Below are 1,816 nucleotides of genomic sequence, written 5' to 3' on the forward strand. Positions count from 1 at the left end.
CAGTCAGTATTTACCCTGCACAAAAACAAAATGAGTTTGAAAAAACTCAGGAGCCCGAGGTGTGCTCCCTACCACCAGTGCTGTGCCTAAACACGTGCAAAGGGGGCCGTGCGATCGAAGTGGGTCCATCTCCCGAAGGAGACGGGCCCCTGTTTTTCCCCTAACCCCTCTCAACCATAAGGCCGAAGAGGGGAAAATAGGGAACGGTGGGTCCTCTTCGCCGAAGCTTAGAGAGACCCTCATTCCTCAACCCCCGGAAGGGTTAGGATGGTGGGTCCTCCGTACCCGAAGGTTTGGAGAGACCCTCAGTAGACTTCCCTCCGCCTTGCGGCTCGGGGTCGTCCTCGGGGGGCACGAAGCTCTCCCCAAAAGGCGAGAGCTTCGGCACATTGGGGAAATGGAAGGCCCGAAAGGGTCGACCACACTACCCCAAAAAACGTGACAAAACTACAAAAAACAAGGAACGTGAAAAGTGACGAACGTGAGAGGGGAAGAGAAATAAATAATAAAGATACCCTAGCCAGAAGGCCAGGATGGGGGTGTGAAAAATTGTCCTACCCCATCCAAAAGGACGGGGTAAGGACGTGAAGCGCTACCTGAAGGGAAGTGCGCAGTGCAAGTGCCATACTGGTGCATGGTGATTTTGGGATCACCCGTGCATGTTCGGCACCCCCGAGTTTCCCCGGGGACACAGTGCAGCCTCGGACTCCAAGCAACCGACCGATCAGCGTCCGACCAAGGTTTCTCTGTTCCCATCGTAGGGCATTTTCCAGCCCCTGGCATGGGAATGGGTACTCCACTGGGCTTTTCGACTGACTCCCTTAGGGGCTGCGACCCCCTCGGAAGAGCAATCTACTCAGTCTCAGTGTTTCTCCGATCCAAAGGTTAAGGTACTAAGCTGGGCCTTTCGCGGTCTCCCCATCAGAGGCTACGAACCTCTGGAACAGGAGCCATCTACTCAGTCCCAGCCTTTCTCCGCTCCCTGGGAATGGATACTAGACTGAGCCTTTCGCTGACTCATCCTTCGGGGGCTACGAACCCCGTCAAGAGAGTCAAACTACTAGGCCCAGTGTTTCTCCCCCCCTCTTACCAGTGGATTTACGGAAACAGCACCTCCTACCAAAGGCAGAGGTGAAGGTACTCAGCCAGACTTTTCACCACTCCCAGGCAAAAAAGAGTGGTCCCACACCCTCCGCCCATCAGAGCAGCTACTCAGTCCAGCCTTTCTCTATTCTCTGCCAGAGGCCAGTCCATACCCACTGATAAGAACAGATACTACACTTGATCTTAGCCAAAAGGCCGAGAAGCGATGCACAAACCCTGCACAAAAACAAAATGAGTTTGAAGAAACTCAGGGAGCCCGAGGTGTGCTCCCACCACCACCAGTGCTGTGCCTAAACACGTGCAAAGGGGGCAGCCGTCCGAACGTGTGGACCCTCTCCCAAAGGAGAAAGGCCCCATGGTTCCCCTAACCCCCCTCAACCATAAGGCCGAGAAAGGGAAAAAAGGGATCGGTGGGTCCTCTTCGCCGAAGCTCAGAGAGACCCGCGTTTCCTCCACCCCCGGAAGGGTTTTGGATGGTGGGTCCTCCGCACCCGAAGGTTTGGAGAGACCCGCATAGGCTTCCCTCCGCCTTGCGGCTCGGGGTTGCCCTCGAGGGGACCGGGACTCTCCCCAAAAGGTGAAGAGTCCCAGTCACGTTTGGGGAACGGAAGGCCCGTTAGGGACAGCCGCACTACCCAAATCAAAAAAACGTGACAAACTAACGAAAAACGTGAAGTGCTCAAAAGTGCAAATCAAAGTAGCTAGCTACTAC

At 55.1% G+C, this 1,816-nt stretch overlaps 1 pseudogene; it reads right to left on the reverse strand.

Annotated features, from left to right (window-relative positions):
- Positions 1-1,172: 1,172 nt before the first annotated feature.
- On the reverse strand, positions 1,173-1,311 carry LOC146066052 (U2 spliceosomal RNA; annotated as a pseudogene).
- Positions 1,312-1,816: the final 505 nt, after the last annotated feature.

Source organism: Crinia signifera, chromosome 3 (assembly GCF_055691185.1).
Source record: "Crinia signifera chromosome 3, ASM5569118v1, whole genome shotgun sequence".
Classification (NCBI taxonomy): Eukaryota; Metazoa; Chordata; class Amphibia; order Anura; family Myobatrachidae; genus Crinia; species Crinia signifera.